This window comes from Saimiri boliviensis, chromosome 7, assembly GCF_048565385.1.
Source record: "Saimiri boliviensis isolate mSaiBol1 chromosome 7, mSaiBol1.pri, whole genome shotgun sequence".
In the NCBI taxonomy this organism is placed as follows: domain Eukaryota; kingdom Metazoa; phylum Chordata; class Mammalia; order Primates; family Cebidae; genus Saimiri; species Saimiri boliviensis.
Genome location: NC_133455.1, coordinates 107,561,604 through 107,586,585, shown reverse-complemented (window position 1 = coordinate 107,586,585; position 24,982 = coordinate 107,561,604). Strand labels below are relative to the sequence as shown.

Here is a 24,982-nt window from a genome sequence, read left to right as displayed (position 1 = left end):
TATCAGGTATTTACTATGTGTCAGCCACTCTGTTGTAGACGTTTTACATATGTTTTCATTTGATCTTTTTAGTTGCCTTGCAATGTTGAATGTCTTAGTTCATTTTGCAGAGATGAGTCTGGGGCTCTGGAGAAGTTAAATGACTTGTTAAGTGTCAGAGAAGTTGCTAAGTACCTATACCTTTCTTTTTCCCTAGACTTCTCAGATGTACTTTTAGAGGTGTCTTTTTGTTGTAATTTTGACAATAAGGTAAAAATTAGTTTTTTGGTTTTTTTTTTTTTTTTTTTTTTTTTTTTAAATAGGTTTAGGAGTCAGTCAGACCTGGTTTTAAACTCTGGTTGTCCTGGATGATTGTCACCTTTTATAGCTGGGTCCATCTGACTTTCAGCCTTTAGTTGTTTATTGTATCAGTTGCCTCTCAACCTCTAGATCAGTGCTGTCCAGTAGACAATTCTTTAATGATGGAAATGTTCTGAATCTGTATTGCCCAGTATAGCAGTTGATAGTGATGTGGCTTTTGAGCACTTGTAACAATGGCAGTGCAGTTGAGGTACTGAATAGTGGTTATTGTATTGGATGATGCAGATATAGAACAAAGGTCATTGAGAATCTTCTAAATAGTAAAGCAGGGTCTTATAAAAAGAAGAGGTGAAAATACATACTGTTCTTCATTTGAAAGGAACACTGCTTTATCTGCTGTAGTGAATTTTACAGGTAACTGTAAAAAAAAATCTTAAACTTTCAGAAAAGTCCCTAGTACAGTACAAAGAACTTTTCCTCCTTGAGTCATTTGAGAGTTAGTTGTAGAATCCCACTTAAGTTCCATGTACTCTAGAAAGACCTTTTTCCTCCTAAACCAGTTGAGAGTAAGTTGCAGGTACAGTCTTATCATCTCACACAAATACAAGGACTTTCTGTTGTAAAACTACAGCATAATCACCAAAATTAGGAAAATTGGCATGGTGTGGTAGCTCACACCTCTAATTCAGCACTTTGGGAGACAGAGGCAATAGGATCACTTGAGCCTAGGAGCTTGAGACCACCCTGGACAACATAGTGAGACCTTGTCTCTACAAAAAAGAAACAAAATTAGCTAGGTGTGGTAGCAAGCACCCGTGGTCTCAGCTACTCAGGAGGCCGAGATGGATCACTTGAGCCCAGGAGGTCGAGGCTTCAGTGAGCTAAGATTGTACCACTGCATTACAGCCTGGACAACAGAGCAAGACCCTGTCTCAAAAAAAAAAAAAAAAATCAAGAAATTAATCTTGCTATATTGTTAGACTCTGACCTCAGACCCCATTCAAATTTTGCCAGTTTCCACAGTAGTTTCTTTTGTAACAGAAGAATTCAGAATTCCGTGTTACATTTAATTGTGATGCCTTTTTAGACTCCTTTAACCTGGAACAGTCCCTCAGTCTTGACTTTCATGACCCTGCTGGTACTCTTTAAAGCTTATAGGTTAGTTCTGTTGCAAAATGTCTCAGTTTGAGTTTGATACTTCTTTTTTTCATGCTTAGTTTTTTTCATGTGTAGTTTTCTTTAGGATGCCAGATACTTCCTTATGGTTAGATTAAGATTGTATACTATTTGACAGTAATGATGTTATGTTTTTCTCATTGTGTCCCATCAAACGGCATATAATTTGTTTGTCTCATTACTGATGATGTGCACTTTGATAACTTGATTGAGGTAGTGTCACCCAAGCTTCTTCACTGTAAAGTTACTTTTGTCCCATTAGTAATTAACATGCATTTTGTGGAAAAGTATTTTGAGACCGTATAAATAATCCATTCCTTATTAAACTTGCCAGTTATTTATTCTGAAATTGTCTCAGCTTTGGCCAATGAAAGCCCTTCAAGCTAGTTTCTGTTTTCTTTTGACTTGCTCTTCACACTTCCTTTTTTTTTTTTTTTTGAGATGGAGTCTCGCTTTGTCGCCCAGGCTGCACAGTGTGGTGATCTTGGCTCACTGCAAACTCTTGAGTCCCAGGTTCAAGCGATTCTTGTGCCTCAGCCTCCCATGTAGCTGGGATTACAAGCATGGGCCATTACACCTGGCTAAATTTTGTATTTTTAGTAGAGACAGGGTTTTGTCATGTTGGCCAGGCTGGTCTTGAACTCCTGACCTCAAGTGATCCACCTGCCTTGGCCTCCCAAAGTGCTGGGATTATAGGCGTGAGCCACCACACCCAGCCACTTCCTTACTTTTGACATAAGAAAACAAAGCTCATTTTGTATGTTCCCTGCCCCAGCACTGGAATCAACCATTTCTCCAAAGATTGGTTGCTTTTAGTGGAGAAAAATATCTGAAAAACAAGACTTGGATGCTCTATAATTATTTCGGTATCTGTGTGTAGAAAACTATGAATTGGTACCAATTTCTCCTTTCTCTGATTTCAGTCCAGAAGATTTGTCCTCATTTTCTCCATTACCAAATTTATAACTCCCTTCTAATGAGGAGAAATCTGACTCATTGTCCTTACTTACTTGATCAATCCCCTGCATGTGGCCAATTTCCCATTGCCTTTGCTGTTCCGTACCTTCTTTGCATAACTTTTTTCTCTACTTAGGCTCTGACATCCTGTCCTGGGTTGCACCCCTTACTCTATACTTTTTAGATACCCCATACTGAAGATTTTACCGTCCTGCTTGAGCTTTAATACCTTAATCTGGGTTCCCTCACTATTCCTAACATGGGCATTTTACTCACTATCTTGGGCTCCAGTGCCTCCAACCAGAATAGCAGCATATAGACATGTTCTTTTAAAGTTTATGCTTCTTTTTGTAGATGATTATACCAACACTTACAGTGAAAATTTTAAGCGTTCTCAAGAAATATAAACCCTCTTGAGACTCTCACATCTCTGTTAGGGAAAAGACTAAACTTCTTCCTTTTTTACCCTTTCTTTTACCCTAGACTTCTCAGATATACTTTTAGAGGAGTCTTTTTGTTGTAATTTTGACAATAAGGTTAAAAATTATTTCAGTTTTTTTTTTTTTCTCCTTTTTCTTTTTTATATATAAGTTTAGGAGTCAGTCAGACCTGGCTTTGAACTCTGGTTGTCCTGGATGACTGTCACCTTTTATAGGTGACTTAATCAATATCTCCATTTCCTCACCTAATTTTTAAATAACATATATCTAGGTTCAGTGGTAGTAACCACTAACTCTGTCTCTGTTCATACTCTTAAGTTAGCTTTGTTTAGTGGGTGATTTTTAAGCATGTTTAATGTAGTGTTCTGTTGTTCAGTTTTGATGGTGTTTTAATTTTTTTAATGTACTGTGTTGTGGTACTTTGAGGATTAAATGTGGAAAGGCATGCCAGAATATTTAGTTCATTGGACAGTATGCTCATTGTGAGTATATTGTAAGCACTCACTCTACCTGTAGTTCTGAATTCCAGGTTTGTTGATATCTATATGTCCATTAGGTCTGTGCTCCAGGGGAACTTGGTCCTTATCAGGCCTTGTTTACTGATATCCAGTCTTCTTTCCATTTTCTCCTAACTAGTTTCTCGTGCTTTCTATCTGCACCCGCTAGCTCACCTTTCTATTACTGCATGAAGCTCAAAATCCCCAATTTAAACATCTCATAAACCACTTTCAAAACAAATAAATGGGAGAGCAGTGGACTTTAAGTCCACCTAAGGAAACACAAAGTCCTAACTTGGACTTAAGTACCTTAACGTTTTTGCACTTTATTATCATTATTTTTCTTTACTCTCCTCCATCATTGGTTACTCCCCCACTGGTATATTTAAAAAATGTCTTAGGAACTCTGCCTGTTTCTCACATTTGGCACTTAGCATATGCTATGTTGTTCATCTTCTATATCCTACGTCTCTAGATCCAGGAAGGGATACAGTATCTTAATCTGTCTTTATATTCCAATACCAAGTTCAGTTCCCTGGCCCCAGTAGTTATTTAGCACTTAAAGTAAACCAAAACAGAAATACAGACATTAAAGACAGCAGCCAAAACAACACTGTTTTGAAAATTCTCTAGGATCAGTGAAACAGTTTACAAATGATAGATTTTGTTTGTCTGTTTTGTTTTTGAGACAGAGTCTCATTCTGTCTCTCAGGCTTGAGTGCGGTGGCATGATCTCCGTTCACTGCAACCTCTGCTTCCCAAGTTCAAGCAATTCTCCTGTCTCAGTCTCCTTAGTAGCTGGTGTTGCAGGCGTGCACTACCGCACCCAGCTAATTTTTGTATTTTAGTAGAGATGGAGTTTTGCCATTTTGGCCAGGCTGATTGCTGATCTTGAACTCCTGACCTCAAGTGATCTGCCCATCTCAGCAGTGGACACCTCCTGAAGTGCTGGGATTACAGGCGTCAGCCACCGCACCTGGACCCGATAGGTGATTTTTTACATGTAAATACACTTGTAACACTGTTTTGTATACCTAGGTGGCTTGTCAAGAAGAATGCTTCTATAAACTGTTATAATGGGAATAAATATTAATGACTCAAAAAATTTATAAGCAATCATTCTCCTTAAAACCTCATCATAGAAAAGCCTTCAGATAGGACAGTTTTAATGTAATAGGTCGTATTTCTTTAGGAACCGTTGTGCATGTCCAGTTACTTAATGTATCAACATGAGTAATGTGAGGGAGTTGATTGAAACAAAATAGCTTCATTCTTTCAAAACTGCCACAGAATTAGATTTAATTAAAACTGAATGGAGGTTAGACAAAATCCAATTAGGCCCTTTAAAAAGGTTTAAAATATAGTTCATATTAATATAGTCATTCCAACCGTCTTTTATTATTGTTTGCATTGTTTATCCTTTTCTATATATTTAACTTGTCTTTATTTTTAAAGGGCATTTCTTGTAGACAGTCATATAATTCATTCTTTCTTTAAAATCCAGTTTGATAACCTCTTTTAATTGGTGTGCACGATTATTTACATTTAATATGATTATTAATGTTTGCTCCTTTATTTCCTCCCTTTTTTAGGAGGTGTGGGGAGAGACAGGGTCTCACTTTGTCCCCCAGCTGGAATGCTGTGGGATGGCCATAATTCCCTGCAACCTTAACCTCCTGGGCTCAAGCAATCCTCCTGCTTCAGCCTCCAGAGTAGCTAGTACTACAGGTACATGCACCCACACTCGGCTAATTTTTTAAATTTTTGGTAGGCATAGGTGTCTCATTGTGTTACCCAGGCTGGTCTTGAACTCATAGCTTCAAGCAGTCCTCCTGCCTCAGCCTCCCAAAGTGTCTGTCCTTTTTTAGATGATATGAATATATTTTGGTATTTTATTTTCAATGTAACCCTTGGTTTTTAAACTCTTATCTCTCTGTATTATTTTTTAGTGGTTGCATTAGGGCAGGCGTACCCAAGCGGCCCCCTGAGGCCATTTTTCCGGCCCCTCGCCGCACTTCAGGAAGGGGCACCTCTTTCACTGGTGGTCAGTGAGAGGAGCACAGTATGTGGTGGCCCTCCAACGGTCTGAGGGACAGTGAACTGGCCCCCTGTGTAAAAAGTTTGGGGACGCCTGCGTTAGGGCTTCATGGTCCATTTGAGTAGTCAGTAAAGTAACTATGTATGTGAATCTTGAGCACTTGAAATGTGATTAATTTGAGTTGAGATGTACTAGAAGTATAAAATACACAATGGATTTTACAAAAACAATGTAAAATAGCTCATTAAACAATTATTACGTTGATTACATCTTTAATAATATTTTAATTGATTACATGTTGAAATGATAATATTGTGTACATATTGGAATCGCCATTCAATCCGTCAGTCCCACTAGTGAGTATCTACCCAAAGGAAAAGAAATCATTGTATGAAAAAAACACATACACGCACATGTTTATAGTAGCACAATTTGCAGTTGCAAAGGTATGGAACCAACCTAAGTGCCCATCAACCAACAAGTAGTTAAAAAGAATATAGTACGTATACACCATGGAATACTACTTAATCATAATGTCTTTTGCAGCAACTTAGATGGAGCTGGAGGCCATTATTCTAAGTGAAGTATCTCAGGAATGGAAAACCAGATGTATGTTCTCACTTATAAGTGGGAGCTAAGCTATGAAGATGCAAAGGCATAAGATTGATATAATGGGCTTTGGGCGGGGCATAGTGGTTCATTTCCGTAGTCCCTGAACTTTGGGTGGCCAAGGTGGGTGGATCGCTTGAGGCCAGGCGTTTGAGACCAGCTTGGCCAACATGGTAAAACCTCATCTCTACTAAAAATACAAAAATTAGCCAGGCGTGGTGGTGCACACCCATAATCCCAGCTACTCCATAGGCTGAGGCATGAGAATTGCTTGAGTCTGGGAGGTGGGGGTTACAGTGAGCCAAGATCACACCACTGCACTCTATCTAGGCTGGGTGGCAGAGTAAGACTCTGTCTGAAAAATAAATAAGTAGAATGATATAATGGACTTTAGGGACTCAGGGTGAAGGTTGGCAGGGGGTGAGGGATAAAAGATTACATACTGAGTACAGTGTAACACTGCTCAGGTGACAAGTGCACCAGAATCTTAGAAATCAGCACTAAAGAACTTATCCGTGTAACCAGGAAGCACCTGTACCTCAAAAACTATTGACATAAAAATAAATTTTTAAAAATACTTTTTTTCTTCACGTTTGCTTTGTCACAGTTGATTATGATTTATTTATTTTTTGAGATGGAGTTTTGCTCTTTTTGCCCAGGCTGGAGTGAAGTGGCACGATCTCAGCTCATTGCAACCTCTACCTCCCCGGTTAAAGCGATTCTCCTGCCTCAGCCTCCCAAGTAGCTGGGATTATAGGTGAGCCACCATACCCAGGTAATTTTTTCAGGTTTAGTAGAGACAGGGTTTCACCATGTTGGCCAGACTAGTCTTGAACTCCTGACCTCAGGCAATCCAACCACTTTGGCTCCCCCACAGTGCTGGAATTACAGTCATGAGCCACATTGCCTGACCTTTGATTATGATTTATAAGCATGTTTTACTTTTGCGTTTATCTCATTTAGTGTTCTCTGAGCTTCGTGAATTTCTAAATTTGTGCTCTTCAAGTTTGGTAGGCTTATGAACATTATTTTTTCAAATATTTTTTTCTGTACCAATTTCTTTCTCTTTATGTTATTCACATGAGAAAGAAAACTTTTTTGTCCTTAGTACCCCTGAGACTTTTCATTTTTTCTTCATTCTTTTACTTCTCTGTTTTTCAGGTTAGATTATTTCTATTGATTTGGCTTCATGTCCACTGATTCATTCCTTTGCATTTCTATTCTGTTACTGTCCCTTTATTTAGACATCATATTTCTTACCTCTAAAATTTAAATTTTTTATGCTATTTCACTGCTGAGAATTCTACCTTTTCATTTTTTTGAAAGTGTTTATTTTTTTCTCCAAGAAACATAGTTATAATTGCTATTTTAAAGTCCTTGGCCAGGCACAGTGGCTCACACCTATAATCCCAGCACTTTTAGAGGCCAAGGATGACGGATTATGAGGTTAGGAGTTTGAGACCGGCCTGACCAACATGGTGAATCCTTGTCTCTACTGAAAGTACGAAAATTAGCCAGGCATGGTGGTGCATGCCTGTAATCCCAGCTACGCAGGAGGCTGAGGCAGGAGAATCACTTGAACCCAGGAGGTGGGGGTTTGCAGTGAGCCGAGATTTTGGAGGTTACAGTGAGCCGAGACTGTGCCACTGCACTCCAGCCTGCGTGACAGAGTCAGACTCTTGTATCAAGTAATAATAATAATAATAAAATAAAGTCCTCAGTAATTCCAATACTTGAGTTATCTTGGGGTTGGCTGTTATTGTTTCCTTGAGAAATGGTCATATTTTATTGTGCTTTGTATCTCAAGTAAGTTGGAACTGTATCCTGGACAATATTATGTTACACAGACTGTAGGTCCTATAAATAGTCTTCTAGAGATTTTTTTTTTTTTAGACGGAGTTTCGCTCTTGTTACCCAGGCTGGAGTGCAATGGCGCGATCTCGGCTCACCGCAACCTCCGCCTCCTGAGTTCAGGCAATTCTCCTGCCTCAGCCTCCTGAGTAGCTGGGATTACAGGCACGTAGCACCATGCCCAGCTGATTTTTTTGTATTTTTAGTAGAGACGGGGTTTCACCATGTTGACCAGGATGGTCTCGATCTCTTGACCTCGTGATCCATCCGCCTTGGCCTCCCAAAGTGCTGGGATTACAGGCTTGAGCCACCGTGCCCGGCCTGAGATTTTTTGTTTTTGTTTTGTTTTAGCAAAGAGTCCATAAGATTCAGACTGTACATTTTGGTAGTTTTTTTGTTGTTTCATTTTTGAGACAGGGTGTTACTCTTGTTGCACAGGCCGGAGTGTAGTCGCAAGACCATAGCTCACGGCAGCCTTGATATCCTTGGCTCAAGCGATCCTACTGCCTCAGCCTCCTGAGTAGCTGGGACTGCCTGTGTGCACTGCCACACCTGACTAACATTTTTGTTTTTGTTTTTGGTAGAGATTAGGTGTTGCTATGTTGCCCAGGCTGGTCTTGAATTCCTGAGCTCAAGCAGTTTTCCCACGTTACCTCCCAAAGTGCTAGGATTACAGTCATGGAACACCATGCCTGGCCTCAGACTATAAACTTTGTCTTGCCTTTTGGGGGTGGTAGGTCACCTTTAGTTTAGTTTCAAAGCCTTTGCTGTATTGCTCTGGGTCTGTCTTGTGCTAACTGAATGCTTGCATAGTTCAGCTAAGATGTGTGTAGATTCATGCGGAGAATTAAGGAATACCCTTGATCAGACTCTCTCCAGGATTTTTTTCCACCCTCCCACCTGCAGTGTCCTCTTTCCTGGCTCCTGTGGCTAGAAACACCCAGAAAAATGGGGCTTCTCTCAGACTTTTAGCCACCTATTCCACTGCCACTATGTAGCCACCGTTAGGATAAAGCTATGAGAGAAAAGATGAAAAATAAAACAGGAAGACTCAATGCAGTTCACTTCTCCAGATTTTTACTTCCCTCCACATTCCACCTACTTTTATTTATTTTTCAGAGTATAGTATTTAGATAAATACCTTTAGTGTTCTGCCTGGATTTTTTGAGGTAGGCTATAGTGGGGCCTACTTTATATTGGCCAAAACCATGTTTGATAATATATCTGAAAATAAAATTTGAATAAAATATTTATAAAACTTAAGAAATTTGAAAACTAGTGGACTAGGGAGACTACTCCAAATTTTCAGGCTGAATAGCCCTGTGAACAGCCTAGAGTTAATCTGTAACTAGAATAACTGGTTGGGGGGAAATGAGATTGTTAAAAAAAGTGGTTATTCAGGGATGACAGATTATATTTATTCCTCAGAAAATGGGAGTATAGTGTTTCAGTTTTTGGATCTTTTTAGGAGACAGGACTCTTAGAGCTCTAAGGGGCTCTTTGTTTAGGGATTATTTTGATGGAACTTTAAGGGACTTGGGTTATTATCAGGGTTATTTCTTTGGCATGGATTTATAAGATTTTCTAAATTATCACATCATTTAGAGTATTTCGTTTTAGGGATGAGTTCGTTTTTCATTTTTGACTTTTCATCCCTGTTTCCTTTCTCATTAATATATCTTACTGATATACTTTATGGTGTTGAACAAATCATATTATGTGTTAGTCATGACGAACATAGCAGAAGACTGACTAGTTAGAGATTTTTCTTGAAAAGGTAGTTGGCAGTTTGTAGCTTTTATAATAAGATTACATTTAGGAGACAATCCCAATATTATTCAATCTTTGAAAGCACTATTTTGGTCTGAGTTGGTCTCTTCCAAAAACCAACTGTATATACTCTTTGACAATATTTATTTTGTTAATTTGTAAATCACCTGCCCTGTTTCTTTTTTAACCTTAGACATTGATACCTAGTATCTTACTAATAACGGTTTCATTTTTCCTATTAGTGTATTTTGGGAGGGAGAATACTAATGGTGTTTTGGAACCTGGTGGAGCAGGATGGTCTTGATCCAGTTATTTTACTCTCAGGTTCTTTGCACTAAAAGGGCTTGAAAATCACTCACTAGAGGTAATTTAAGAGAATGGAACATAGAGTTAGCTGCTATTACCACTGGACTCAGATAAATGTTATTTAATTAGTTACTTGAATACTGTAGGGAGATGGTATTCAGGTGAGTTGTTGGGTAACTTATGACCCTTACAAAGTTATTTATGTGTTAGGCAGTTTAGTGTCATGGTTAAGAGCATAGGGGAGCCTGATGACCTGAATTTCAGTCCCAGCTCCACCGCTTGCTAGGTGCTTCCACAATAAAATGAAGGTAATGACAGTATCACAGTAAAATGGAGTTAATCTCTCAAGATCTTAGTGGGTTTTTAATATATCATATGTAGAGAGAGGGGCTACGTGTAGGTAGCCTCATGCCTGACAAATAACATGTGCTGTGGTTGTCGAACGTATTTATAATTTATTCAGAGCTGTTTATTGGACACTCCTTTGAAGGCATGCTGTTGGATCTGGTAATATAGTGATAAAGAGGGCAGGTAAAAGCTTACCATTTTTGCAGTCCTTTGAATCATTAAGAAATATTACCACTTCTTGTTGTTTGAATACTTGTAATTTCTAGTGACTTGGATTAATATTTGTGTTATTTACTGGTAAATTGCTAATGGGTTCCAGTCCTACTACTTAATGCTGGCTTGTTGATCTTGGGCATGTTACTTACTTTCATTGTATGTAAAATTGAGATATCTCTTTTACCAGGTTATATAAAAGTTAAAGGAGTTAATTCATGACCTGTGAGAAAGTAGTAGCTAAAAATAATAGGAAAACCTTGCACAAAAATCCAGTTTGTGGGTGTTTGTAGCATTTGTAGTATGATTACATTTAGGAAAAGGATCCCAATATCTATTTATGCCTTATGCTAAAGTGGCAGAATTTTTGTTAAGTTTGCATAATATGTAATATAATCAGTATCTGGGTTAAAGTTGTAGTATTTCCTAGGAGTAGGATTGTGAAATGCTTCTTTAAATTGTGTGTAAAATATTTACATGAGGGCACATTGATTTACATACATTTGAGTAACATAATTGTGCTTGTCTCTGAGATACCTAGAAGGATGAGTTTGTGTTTAAGAAATCCAGATAATAGGCATAGCTAAAGAAAAGAGTAGATGTCCTGTTTACTATGCAAAATATTGCTTTTTCCTCCTCTTGGTTTCGTAACAGCTACTTGTACCAGTTTGTAAGGGATTAGTACGAAAAAAGTTAACAATTCTCAAGGAATCAGCCAAAGAGTAACTTTCAGCATTTGTGCAAAATAAACTAATTTCTGGAGTTGAAACTCTGTAATGTAGAGTTTTAAAAATCTTGTTTAAATAGAACAGGGTGAAATTTCAGAATCAGTGTTTTGAACATCATCCCTTTTTTCTTATTTTAGATTACGTCCATTCTCATTCTTCTGTAACAAGCATTTGTATGTGGTCATTTATTTTCACTAATTCTGCCCCTTTAATTCTTAGGATTTTTCTGTGGTTTCTGTATTCTTGCCCTCTGCAAGATTCATGTTGAAACTTAATCCTGAATGCAGCAGTATTAAGTGGTGGGATTTTTAGGAGGTGATGAGGCTATGAGGCTCTGCCTTCATGGATGGAATTAGTCCCTAATATATGGATGGAATTAGTGCCTTATATAAGGGCTGGAGAGAACTAGCAGGCCCCTTTTATAAGGCCATCCATGAGAGCAGAGCTCTCACAGCCTAATCACTTCATAAAAGCCCTACGCTTAATACTTGAAGATGCAGTAACAGGTGCCATCTTGGAAGCAGGGACCAGATCATCACCAGGCACTGAACCTACTGATGCCTTTGATCTTAGACTTCCTAGCCTCCACAACTATGAGAAATTTCTGTTTTTTATAAATTACCTGTCTCTGGTCACTTCTGTATTTTTTTTATTTTTTTTATTTTTATTTTTGTACAGCAACACAAATGAACTAAGAGAGCTTTGTTTGTTATTTGCAAGTATTTTCTATGTCCTACATAATTTTCCCATTTCCCTTTTTTGGGAGGTGAGCAGATGACAGGCATTGTCATTTCTGCTCAGAAGTCTTTCCAAAGTACACCAAGTGTTAAAGTAAAAATATAGTTGACAGTTTTCCTGTTTTATTAAAAGGATAAAAATTCACCAGTTCTTCCTTTACTTCCATGTTTCCATCCAGAATGCCTTTCTTTTTGCTATTCTGCCTGCCATGTGTGAAAATACAGTGCTGTTGATCCCAAGTGCTCCTATAATCTTCTTGGGAGGCTTGGTTGTAAAAATGAGTCTGTAACATCTCACTGCTCTTTTGCTTTTTGTCTCTTATAGGCATAAAGTTTAGTTTTCTGTATATAAACTCTACTTTTCCAAACGTATAACTCTTCCCTTTAAGGTACCTCAGTAGGCATTCAGAAATTGCCTAGCGGGAATAAATACAAGAGAGCTTCAGGTTTGACCTTACCATATAAATTAGTAATGTCATTGTACTTTAGTAAATGGGAACGAGAGTCTTGAGTTTAAATTAAGATTATGTAATCAACTCTTTGTATTCTGTCCTCCATACCTTATGCAGGGGTGGGATTATTAGACAACAATTGCATATATATGTTAAAGTTATCGAAGGACATATGCTACTGTTTACAGGTGTTTCTTATTTGGAGAAATAATAGAAGCCTGTCATATATGATGATTTCTTTATCAGACTCTCATGGTAAACTATCCAGGCACAGAAAAGGCACTCATTTTTATTTTCTTATATAAAGTACTGCATCGTAAATATATTATTCCCATAGAGTAGACAACTGTCGCCTAAGGGTGTAACCCAGGCGTCCACACACTACGGCCTGCGACTGAGGGCATTTATCCGCCGCACTTCAGGAAGGGGCACCTCTTTCATTGGTGGTCAGTGAGAGGAGCACAGTATGTGGCAGCCCTCCAACGGTCTGAGGGACAGTGAACTGGCCCCCTGTGTAAAAAGTTTGGGGAAGCCTGGTGTAACCTAACTGGGAGTCATACTGGAGGTCTTCCTCCAGTGATCCCCCATGCTATCATTAGTGTTTTGGAACTGATCTGTTTCTGCAACTCAGCCTTAGAATTTAGTGGAGCTGTTAAGTTGAGCCTGTTTTTAATCTCTGTATCGCTACAGGTTATAGGTCTCTGTTGTCTCTCAGACCTGTCAGTGCTCCAGAAATGGAGAAAACATTCAAACACCTCCTCGCAAGTTCATCTTGTGGCAGTATAATTTGGGTAACTCCTGTGTTGGCAATAGTTATAAGCATTGGAATGACTGAGACTATGAAGTTCACGGTGAAAAAGTGCCTTTCTTGAAAATGTTAACAATTTATATTTTAGTTCATAATATTTTAAAAAAATTGCTTTCATGTTAATCTTTTTAAGAAAATGTAAATTTTATTATAGATGGTAAAATTGAGCTTTTTTGAGGCTTATAGTTCTGTGAATTTTAATACATGTATAGATCTCTTTTGCCACCACAGTCAAGATTTGCAATGGTTCTATCCCTCCCCAAAATCTATTGTGCTATCTCTGTAGTCATATGTTCTCCTAACCCAGGTAACTGCTGACAAGTTCTTCATCAGTATAGTTTTGCATGTAAATGCAGTTCTATAATATGTAACTTTTTGAGACTGGCTTCTTTCACAAAATAGAACGCCTTTGAGATGCATTCAATTTGTTAACTGAAATGCTAGTTCATTTCTTTTTCTTGCTGAGCAGTATTTTATTATATGATTGACTGTACCATAGTTTTTATTTTGATGAGCAGAATATAAATGTGTTCTTTTCTTGTACTATTTTTGTTTGTTTGTTTTTTCTATCAGGATAATGCTGGATTCATGAAATGACTTGGAAAGTGCTCATCTTCCATTTTCTGGAAGAGATGTGTTGATTTGGTGTCATTTCTTGTTTAAATATTTCGTAGAATTCACCAGGGAACTTATGTGGGCCTAGAGGTTTCTTTTTTGGAAGGCTTTTAACTACAAATTCAGTTTCTTCAAATAGTACTATATTCTAGTTAACTATATCATTAGTCTGGCAAGAAGTTTAAATTCTATTGATCTTTTCAAAGAATGAGCTTTTGGTTTTGTTGATTTTTATCTGTTTTTCTGTTCTCAATTTCGTTGATTTCTGTTCTCTTTATTTTCTTTCTTCTGCCCGTTTTCTATATGTTTTGCTCCTTTTTTAGTTTCTTAACATGCAAGTTTAAATTACTGATTTGAGGCCTTTTCTGATAGAAGAAATTTAATATTGCAGTGCTTTTGCTGCATCTCACGTGTTGTAACTACGGTTATGTTTGGGTTCAAGTCTGTTTCCTGTGTGTTTCCTCTATTTTTGTTCCTCTGTACCCTCCTTCTTTGGGTTATTTGAACTTTTTTTTAGTATTTTAATGGACCAACCTGGACTGATTTGAAGGAAACCGGGTATAGTAGTTACCACTTGTCCATAGGGGCTATGTTTTAAGTAGATGCCTGAAACTACAGATAGTAACAAACTCTATGTATATTATGTTTTTCTGTATGTACATATTCATGATAAAGTTTAACTTATAAATTAGGCACCGGAAAGATTAACAGCAATAACAAAATAGAGCAATTATAACAATATACTGTAATAAAAGTTAAGTGAATATGGGCTCTGTCTCTGAATATCTTACTGTACTTTACTCACCCTTCTTGAGATGAAGATGGAGTGACAGAAGACATTGACTAATGTTTTTAGTGGTAGCTCTAAGAATTATACATACTTAAAATTTTAGCCTACTTGGCATTCGTATTTTACCACTAGAAGTGAGATTGAGGTCTTGACCGCCACGTATGTCTCTTTCCCTTTCTCCCTTTATGTTGCAGTGTCTTGTATTAAATATACACAATATAGGCATACCTCTTTTTATGCAATTCCATTTATTGGGTTTTGTAGATACTGCATGTTTTACAAATTGAATGTTTGTGGCAACCCTGCGTCAAGCAGGTTGGCGCCACTTTTCCAACAACTTCTGTTTACTTCATGTTTCTTTCACATTTTCGTAATTTTCACAGTATTTCAGATCTTTTCATTGTTATTATATTTGTTGTGATCTGTGATAAGTGATCTTTGATATTACTATTGTAATTACTTTGGGGCACCACAAAGAGCACCCACATAAGGCATAAGTTAATATGCTTACGTGTATGCTGACTGCTCCACTGATCAGCTGTTCTCTCATCTCTCCACTTCTCCTTGGACCTCCCTGTTCCTTAACAATATTGAAGTTAGACCAAACAGGCTGATCGCTGATATCAAGAAGGTTTGACTATCTGGATAGAAGGTCAAACCAATCATAACTTTCTCTTAACACAAAACCTAATCCAAAGCAAGGCTCTAACTCTCTTCAAGCCTATGAAGTCTGAGAGAGGCAAGTAAGCTGCAGAAGAAAAGTTTGAAGCTAGTAGAGGTTAGTTCATGAAGTTTAAGGAAATAAGCCATCTCCATAAAATAAAAGCACAAGGCGAAGCAGCACGTGCTGATGCAGAATCTGCATCAGGTTATCCAGAAAGCCTAGCTGACATCATTGATGAAAGTGGCTATACTAAGCAAGAGATGTTTAACGCAGATGAACCAGCCTCCTATTGAAAGAAGACACCATCTAGGACTTTCATAGGTAGAGAGGAGAAGTCAATGCCTGGCTTCAAAGCTTCTAAGGACAGGCTGACTGTCTTGTTTTTGGCTAATGCAGCTGGTGACTATAAATTTATAAACCAGTGCTCATTGACCATTCTGAAGATTCCAGGGCCCTTAAGAATTATGCTAAATCTACTCTGTGCTATGTAAATTAAACAACAAAGCTTGGATGACAGCACATCTGTTTACAGAATGGTTTACTGAATATTTTGAGCTCACTGTTAAGACCAACTGCTCAGATAAAGATTCCTTTCAACATGGTACTTAATAATTAACAGTATACCTAGTCATCCAAGAGCTCTGATGGAAATATACAGAGATACATTTTCATGCCTGCTAACAACAACATCTATTCTTCGACCCATTGATCAAGAAGTAATTTTGACTGTTAAGTCTTATTCTCTTAGAAATACATTTCATAAGGCTACAACTGCTTTAGACAGTGATTTCTTGGATAGGTATGGGCAAAGTAAAATGAAAGCCTTCTCGAAAGGATTCTCCATTCTAGATGCCATGAAGAATTTTCTTGATTCATGGAAAGAGATTAAAATATGAACAGGATTGTGAAGAAGTTGATTCCAACCCTCATAGATGACTTGTAGGGATTCAGAACTTCTGTGGAGGAAGTAACTACAGATGTGGTATAAACAGCAAGAAAACTATTATAGAATTAGAATTGGAGCCTGAAGATGTGACTGAATTGCTGCAATTTTGTAATAAATCTTGAATGAAGAGTTGTTTATTAGAGATGAGCAAAGAAAGTGGTTTCTTGAGATGGAATGTACTCTTGCTGAAGGTGTTGTGAACATTGTTAAAACAGTACATAAACTTCGTTAATAACACAGTAGCAGAGTTTAAAAGGATTGACTTTAATTTTGAAAGACGTTCTGCTGTGGATAAATTGCCGTCAAATAACATCTCATACTACGGAGAAATTTTTTTTGTGAAAGGAGGAGTCTGTCAGTGTGGCATACTTGATTGTTGTCTTATTTTAAGAAATTGCCACAGCCACCCTGCCCTTCAGCAGCTACCATCCTGTGATTAGTCAGCAACCATCAATATCAAAGCAAGACTCTCCACTAGCAAAAAGATTATGACTTACTGAAGGCTTAAATGATTGTTAACATTTTTAGCAGTAAGGTATTTTTAAATCAAGTATGTGCAGTTTTTAGACATGTTATTGCACACTTAATAGACTACAGCATTATATAAACCTTTATGTGTACTGGGAAACCAAAAATTTAATATGACTTGCTGTATTGCAATATTATTTTATTACTCTGGTCTGAACCTAGACTCATGATGTCTTTGGGGTATGTCTGTATTAGAAATCTTATCAGGAAGTGTTATAAATATTTGCTTTTAATGCCAAGCATTTTTTAAAATAATTCAAGATGAGAACAGTTAACTATGTTTACCCAGACATTTACTGTGTTGATCTTCCATAATTCCTAATATTATATCTCTTCTGACAGAACTTATATTTAAGATTTTTTTTTTTAGAGCTGGAAAAAAGTTCTCATTTTTCTTCTGCTTTGAATATCTTTTGTTTCACATTCATTCCTGAAGAATATTTTCACTAGATAGAGGATGAGTTTACAGTTCTTTTCCATTTTAGCACTTGAAGGATATTGTTCCCCTCTCTTCTGACTTGCATGGTTTCTGATGAGAAATCACTAGTGATTCAAATCATTAAACTCTCTCCCCCTCATGAGTAATGCATCATATTTTTTTCTGGGTACTTTCAAGGTTTTCCTTTGTAATTTTCAGCAGCCTGACTCTGATGTGTGTCCTGGCATGCATTTCATTGGAATTATTCTGTCTGAGGTTTGTGAGAACTTCTTAAAGATAAAAGTTTATGCCTTTCACCAAATTTCAGAAAGTTTCCAGCCATTATTTTTTCTTCTTTACTGCAGTGATTTTCCTTTTCTTGCATTCTTGACATGTATGTTGGTTTTTTGTGATTGCATCACAGGTCCCTAGGCCTTTAATATTTTTTTCCCCAGTATTTTTCTCTTTGTTTTTTAGATTGGGTAATTTCTATTGGTTTATCTTCAAGTTCACTGACTCTTTACTCTTTTATTTCCATTCTGCTGTTAAGTCTATCCAGTATATTTTTTATTTCCATTCTCACTTTTTTTAGTTTCCACTTGGTTCTTTATGTCTTCTGTTTGTTTGCTATGATCGTTTGGCTTTCCATTTGTTTCAAAAGTATTTACTTATACTTGTTGGAATATGTATACTGGCTTTAAATTTTTGTCTACTTGTTAGATAGTTCATTTTAGATAATTCACCCAGCTGTGTCGTCTTGGTGGTGTTTTCTTTCAATTGTCTTTTCCCATGAGAGTGTTATTTTCCCAGTTTTCTCTATGGCAAGTGATTTTGGATTGTGTTCTGTACATTTTGAACATTATGTTACAAAACTTTGTTGTTTAAATGCTATGGGAAATGTTGATATTTTTGTTTTTATTTTTCGTATTTTTTTTAAGAGACAGGGTTTTGCTGTAGCATCCAGGCTGGAGTGCATGGCATGATTGTAGCTTACTGCATCCTTTCACTCCTGGGCTCAAGGGCTCCTCTTGCCCCAGTCTCCTGATTAGTTGAGACTGCAAGCACACACCACCACGCTTGGCTCTATATTTTTTATTTTTTGCAGAGAGAGGATCTCCCTTTGTTGCCCAGACTAGTCTCTAACTGCTAGCTTTAAGCAATCCTCCCACCTTGACATGTTAAAGTGCTGGGATTACAAGCTTGAGTCACTGTGTCCAGCAATATTTTTATTTTTACAGGCATTTGATCCAGTTGGGTTCAGGTTGGTCCTAAGTTCCAACCAGCTTTCTGTAAGTTGTTGTTTTTTAACCTCAGTTCTGTTTTCACAACTTGACAGTACTAATTGTACTTTTTCAGTATGCACTACCCAGTAGTCAGTCTGTGACATGTGTGGAGGTTTATCCTGTATTTTAGTTTTCAGAGTCTGGTAAGCTGCTTGGGTTTAAATCCACATATGTTCAGCTTGGGTGAGTTAGGAGTTCAAAAACAGCTTACTGTTACTTTCTTGAGTTCTTTCCTCTCGGTTATATCCATGGTATGTTCTAGATCCCTGGAACACTCTTTTCTGTATTCTGGCCAGAAAATTGGTTTTCATTTACTCCATTTCCCACAACTGTGTCTGGATCCAAGTAACAGGAAGACAAGAGAGAAGTCAACAAGATTGGGCCAGAGTTCTTTTATTTGGTGAGGATGGTTCTTGTTTCTCTTTCTTAAGAGTTTTAGGTTCTGCTCTTGCCATTGTTGTTTCCTCTATTACCCAGCTCATTTAGGAATTTGGACATAAGGAATGAGGAACAGGGAAAGAAAAAAAAAAGGGAGCAGTTTGCCCCTTCTTTCTGAACATTGGGAGACACTCCTTCCCCGCACCTCCCCCTTATGCACCTTGCTTTGTATTTAGAAGAATTCTCTTAGAACTTGCTGTCTGTCATTACCAGTGCCTACTTACTAGGTTTCAGGCTTTATTAATCCCAGACCAGGAGATTCAGGATGGGGAAAAGGTAGTAAACTTTTTTCGTCGTTGTTGTTTGAGACAGAGTTTCACTCTTGTTGCCCAGGCTGGAATGTCAATGGCATTATCTTGGCTCACCGCAACCTCTGCCTCTCAGGTTCACCTGCCTCAGCCTCCTGAGTAGCTGGGATTACAGGGATGCGCTACCACACCTGGCTAACTTTTAAAGTATTTTTAGTAGAGTTGAGGTTTCTCCATGTTAGACTGGTCTGAAACTCTCAACCTCAGGTGATCTACTGACCTCGGCCTCCCAAAGTGCTGGGATTACAGGTGTGACCCACTGCGCCTGGCTTTTGATGACCTTTCTAAATAAATATAGCCTTGAAAAAAACTTGTTGTATTTTCAATTCAATCTTTATTGTCTGGCTGAGGATTTCTGGCTTGCCTTTCACTTTGAAATGTTTTATTCTTTGTTCATTTTACTCTTTTAAAAATGATTTGTTTCAAAAATTAGGTTTTGATCATTGTAGAGCTTAGTTTGAGGTGACATTTATCATGGATTATTTTGGCACTCACTTCCTTTCGCAAACACTAAATGAGAATTTTAGGGACATTCTGAAACATACCCTTCCTAGATTGATATAGGAAACTGATTTTATTAAAAGACCTGTAAGTGTGGGTGACTTCAGCTTATTAATTTTCATTTTATCTAGTAAGCCTTAAGATAATAGGATTATTTGTTCATCATTGAATTGTGCTTGGACCTTTTCTGAATATAGGTCCATAGTGGAGGAAGTGAATATAAAAGATTCCTAGGAATTGCTTTTGTTGATCAACTGCTAATAAGCAGTCAGATCACTGATAATCTTTTTAGAAACTGAACTAGAAAGTAATTCCGGGAACTGATATGATAGGAAATAGTAACAGAAAGCAGAGCGTGTAAGTCTATTAAAACAAACATTGATTAAGAGTTTTCTGAGTTTCATATCAATCTCAGTTTTAGTAGTTATAAAATTTGGGTGAAATTGAAACTGTTGGTAGAAATGAAAATATAGGAAGAAATGAGTATATGTGTGCTCCAACAAAACTTTAACAAACAGGCAGCTAGATTTTAGAATGCTGCTCTGCTAATGGATAGTAGTCATCCCTAGACATCACTAAAAGAAAATAGCCTCGTTTATGGTTTCTTCATGGAGAATTACATTCTTTGAGGGAGGACCAAAATTTTGGTGAATAAGTGGGAGGAACTTAATTTTTTTTTAAGACTAGGATTGAGATGATAGATTCTGGGTTAGTAGTAATGGTTAACGTTTGATTATTATTGCTAGACAATATCATGAGCACAGGTGTGCCTTGCATCCAAGTCTTTAATAATTGAAATACACCACTGAATGCCCCCTCTTTTTTAAATCGAATTTTGTTGGGCAGAGAGTTGAATTTGTGGACCAATTTGTCTTGGAGAGTGGATGGGAGATAAAGAATAAAGATTGTGAATTCTCTAAGGATCTTATGTGAATCAACATAGTGTTTAGGACCAGGCACGATGGCTCACACCTGTAATCCTGGCACTTTGGAAAGCTGATGTAGCTGGATCATTTGAGTTCAAGACTACCCTGGCCAACATGGTGAAACCTCATCTCTACTAAACTTAGAAAAATTAACCAGGCGGTGGTGACGTGTGCCTGTAATCACAGCTACTTGGGAGGCTGAGGCAGGAGAATCACTTAAGCTTTGGAGGAGGTTGCAGTGAGCTGAGATCACACCACTGCACTCCAGTTTGTGTGACAGAGTGAGACCCTGTCTCAAAACAAAACATAACAAGACCACATAGTATTTAGCAACTTCATGAATGGTGTTTCATCCTTGGCATAAGTGTGCCTATCATAGAGACTTCTCCTACTTTCCCTTTTATTCAACTCTGTCTTTCATTTATCATATCAGTGATCTTCCATAGTAGGGTCTGTCATGGCAAGATTGGGCTTGGTAGTAGGGTTGGTAATCCTGTGATATTTCCTCATGGCCATTTATATTCCTCCTCATTCTTTGTAACCAGAGAATCTGATTCTACCCTTTTGACAAAATATTATTAGAAGGCTGGGCACAGTGGCACATGCCTATAATCCTGGCATTTTAGGAAACCAGGGCAGAAAGATTGCTTGAGGTCAAGAGTTTGAGACTAGCCTGGGCAACAGTGAGACTCCACGTCTACAAATATAAAAAATCAGTTGAGGCCGGGTGCAGTGGCTCACATCTATAATCCCAGCACTTTAGGAGGCCAAGGTGGGTGGATCACAAGGTCAGGAGTTCAAGACCAGCGTGGCCAAGATGGTAAAACCCTGTCTCTACTAAAAATACAAAACTTAGCCAGCATGGTAGCAGGCACCTGTAATCCCAGCTACTCAGGAGGCTGAGGCAGAATTGCTTGAACATAGGAGGCATAGGTTGCAGTGAGCCAGGATCATGCCACACTCCAACCTGGGCGATAGACTCCATCTCCAAAGGAAAAAAAAAATTAGTTGAGTGTGGTGGTGTGCACCTGCAGTCGTAGCTACTTGGGAGGCTGAGCTATAATCATGCCACCGAGCATGCTTCAGCCTGGATGAGAAAGCAAGACTGTTTCTCTTAAAACACACACACACACACACACACACACACACACACACACACGCACACGCATTCATAGGAGACTTGATCAATTTAGTTGTTATTTAGAAAAATAGATTTATCTTTTTTTCAGTCCTTTCTTTGGATTTGCTTTAGGGAAAACAAAGAAAGTATCAACAGTTTTATTACGATTTTCTGTCTCTCTGCTGTTTCTGACAATAATAATAATGATCTTGATAACCAGTAATAACCAATGATCTTGATAAATAGCCATTTATTGAATGATGGTAGAGTCAGGATTTGAATCTAGACCTGTTAGACTCAAGTTTGTAGTATTAACGAGGATGTAGATATTTTTAGATACCATGGGCTTACTTGAAGAACGGTAGGAGTAAGCAGGGAGAGGGAATTTTGAAGTGAACTGGAAGGGAAAGGAGTTCTGTTTTGTAATAGGCAGAAAGAAGCAGACTTTGGAAGAAAAAAGACAGAGAGAAGGAAAGAAGGGTAGTAATTAGAAACCAAACCAGACTAGGCTAAAAAGAATAGTTTACGTTATTAGGAGCCCAGGCTTGAGGTGGCCAACAACTGTTAAAGTAGAATGTAAGTTCTTAGCATCCCAAATATAACTTGAAACAATTTTTTAACAGCTGTGCTCTACAGTAGCAGTGCAACTATTAAATATATTTTTAAATAGCTGTACAGTAGCCTGTAGCACATTGGGTTATTTAAATTAACTAAAACTTTACTAAAATTTAACAGTTTCTCACATTCACTGACCACACCTGAAGTGCTGGATAGAATAATTCCTTGTTGGGCAGCACTATTCTAAAGAGCTGAAATGCCTTAATACGCTACCATTATTTGTTTGTGTTTGTTTGTTTGTTTGTTTGTTTGTTTGTTTTGGGGGGGTGGTTCTTTGAGATGGAGTCTCACTCTGTCACCCAGGCCGGAGTGCAGTGGAGTAATCTCGGCTCACTGCAATCTCCACTTCCCAGGTTTAGGCAATTCTCCTGCCTCAGCCTGTAGCTGGGATTGCACCATGCCTGGCTAAATGTAGCTGGGATTGCACCATGCCTGGCTAATTGTTTGTATTTTTAGTAGAGACTGGGTTTCACCATGCTGGTCAGGCTAGTCTTAGAACTACTGACTTCAAGTCATCTGCCAGCCTCAACCTCCTACAGTGCTGGGATTACAGGCATAAGCCACTGTGCTCTGCCTCACTCCCATTATTTGAGTGTGCTGTAGTGGCTGGCCTAGGACTCTCATTCCATGTATTCCACTGTGGGAAAATGAGTTATGAGTTCCTTAAAACTGATTTGTATCAGTGCTTTTTTTAAAATTTCAAATTCCAAACTTCACTATCTTCTTATATGATAAATAAAACTTAGATCATTCTTAGACTTAGACCATTCTTAAATGGTCTTAAAACTTAGACCATTCTTCCCCAATTATTGTATTAACATAGATGGAGAATCACTTTCAGTATCCAGCAGAAACAGTATGTTATGAAATGGAAAAGAGCAGCTGGAAAATAGAAGTATGTTATATCATTATCATAGGAGTAGCAGACTAAAAGGATAATTTAACGTCAAAAGGTAAAGCCTATGAGGAAACATTAAGGATAGACATTTGTAAATTAAAATCATTGGAAAAGGTAAGTTTACCAAAGGTCTAGAATTAACATCTATTTAGTAAATTTAACCATTAAAAGAAAATACAGTTTAACTTACAGTTAACTTAAAGAACTTATTAGTAAAACTAATAAGTAGTATAGGTAGAATATGACTTACAATTATAGAGCCATAAATAGTTAAAACACAAAAGTAGGGTAGATCTAACTTTATAGGTAACTACAAGGAAGGGTATTCCTACTTACTCACATCTTACCTCTAAGGTCTGTTGACCACAAATTAATGGCTAGGACCATGGCTCTATGTGGTATTACTGTGTTCTGTTACTGGATATTCAAAGCAAAGCTTTTATTAAAAAACGCAGATGGATCCTTGTATTGAAAACTGGAGTACAGGCAGATCGAACAGATAAACAGGACAAGGTACAAGTTTAGAAGTTGTTGAACTGAGACTTAGGACTTTTATCTAGCAAAATGCTAAGTTTCTGTCATTTTAAATGACTAAATTAGTAACATGGCATAATCATTTTTAGGTATAAAGATAGTTAATACAGGTCATGTTCAGGAACAAAAGCGTGGAACTTCTAAAAATTTGGAATGATTAAACAGTTTTTAAAGCAGATTTCTTTTCTTTTTTTGGGGGGGGAGGGGGTGGAGCCTTTCTCTGTTGCTCAGGCTGGAGTGCAGTGTCAAAATCTCAATTCACTGCAAACTCCGCCTCAGCAGTTCTGCTGTCTCAGCTTCCCAAGTAACTGGGATTATAGGCACATGCCACCACGCCTGGCAAATTTTTGTATTTTTATTTATTTATTTTGAGACGGAGTTTCTTTTTTGTTGCCCACACTGGAGTGCAGTGGTACAATCTCGGATCACTGCAACCTCTGCCTTCCTGTTTTGAAGTGATTCTCTTGCTTTAGTCTTCTGAGTAGCTAGGATTACAGGCATGCGCCACTATGTCCGGCTAATTTTTTGTATTTTTAGTGAAACGGGGTTTCATCATTCTGGCCAGGCTGGTCTCGAACTCCTGACTTTGTGATCTGCGTGCCTTGGCCTCCCAAAGTCCTGAGATTACAGGTGTGAGCCACCATGCCTGGCTTAATTTTTATATTTTTAGTAGAGACAAGGTTTTGCCATATTGGCCAGGCTGGTATTGAACTCCTGATCTCAGGTGCTCCTCCCACCTTGGCCTCCCAAAGTGTTGGGATTACAGGCATGAGCCACTGTGCCCTGCCATTAAAGCAGATTTCTAACAAAGGCAGTCTGTAACTTGATTGAGATTTTTCAGTTTCTCAGTGATAAACTTAATGTGTACTTCACTGTATGGGCCTTAAAATAGAGAATACAGTGCTTACTCTGTGTGTGTGTGTGTGTGTGTATGTGTGTGTGTATAATTATTATTTTTTTTAAACAAGGTCTTGCTGTGTTGCCCAGGCTGGTCTTGGACTTTTTGGGCTCAAGCAATTCTCCCACCTCAGCTAGGATTATAGGCATATGCCACCACACTCCACTTTAAACATAAATTATAAATTATATATAAAGTTAGTATGCTTAAAGGAGGAAATGTGAAAATAGCATAGGTAAGACTTAAATAGGACAAATAAATCATTTA

The 24,982-nt window shown here is 37.9% G+C and overlaps 1 protein-coding gene across 5 annotated transcripts in view; it reads left to right on the top strand.

The window, feature by feature from the left end:
- Nucleotides 1-24,982, top strand: part of SCAF11 (SR-related CTD associated factor 11) — a 99,336-nt gene that overhangs the window by 22,150 nt on the left and 52,204 nt on the right. Inside the window, exon 2 of one of the 5 annotated variants that reach the window (XM_074403175.1) lies at nucleotides 6,677-6,774. The exons of 3 other annotated variants lie outside the window; for them this stretch is intronic. The gene's annotated coding sequence lies outside the window, so the exon portion shown is untranslated. Of the gene's footprint in view, nucleotides 1-6,676; nucleotides 6,793-24,982 lie in introns of all 5 variants that reach the window. One more of the 5 variants, XM_074403176.1, reaches the window with a different exon arrangement.